This window comes from Papaver somniferum, chromosome 10 (assembly GCF_003573695.1).
Source record: "Papaver somniferum cultivar HN1 chromosome 10, ASM357369v1, whole genome shotgun sequence".
NCBI classification, from domain to species: Eukaryota; Viridiplantae; Streptophyta; class Magnoliopsida; order Ranunculales; family Papaveraceae; genus Papaver; species Papaver somniferum.
The window spans coordinates 154,457,704-154,458,357 of NC_039367.1; the positions used below are offsets into that span (position 1 = coordinate 154,457,704).

The 654-nt window shown below is 38.2% G+C and overlaps 1 non-coding gene across 1 annotated transcript; it reads left to right on the forward strand.

Annotated features, from left to right (window-relative positions):
* Nucleotides 1-290: 290 nt before the first annotated feature.
* Nucleotides 291-362, forward strand: TRNAK-UUU. The gene has a single exon. It is a non-coding gene; the product is annotated as a tRNA-Lys (tRNA).
* Nucleotides 363-654: the final 292 nt, after the last annotated feature.

Here is a 654-nt window from a genome sequence, read left to right on the forward strand (position 1 = left end):
AAGGGAAATTAGTTACTCACGTACTAATTCATCGTACGTACTTATGAAATTTTTTGTTTCTTTTTTTAAGTTCTAGTTCTCTTGCTTTGTAATAAGATCATGGACGCCAGCAATAACAGAAAATTTACCACGTAAATATTGATCCATCACCTTGCATTTTGGCCGTTCTTGCAACTTTTGGGTTATTATTCCATGCAGCATTTGAGAGATCAAAATCCAACGGTTGGTCCCGGAGAAGCAATTTTGGGAAAGACGACCATGAGCTGTAGAAATATTTAGACAAACTAATGGCCGACTTAGCTCAGTGGTAGAGCGCGTGACTTTTAATCCCGTGGTCAAGGGTTCGATCCCCTTAGTCGGCGTTTTTTCATTTTACCAGCTCCCATCATCCTCTTTTGGATAAACTGTCAAAGTCAATGTGGTGCAGTAGATGACACCGATTTCTTTTTTTTTGTGAGAAAAATCGAGATGGAAGACTCTCTTCTAAACTGTCTCCCCTCAGAAATCAAATTAAACATATTTTCGAAGTTACCAGCTCAGGTTGTTTTAGATTGTAAACTAGTATGTAAAGCTTGGAGAAATCTAATTTAGCTTAATGCTAATACCAATTACTTCGCCTATCTACATCTTCGAGGTCAACACGGTGAAGGACTA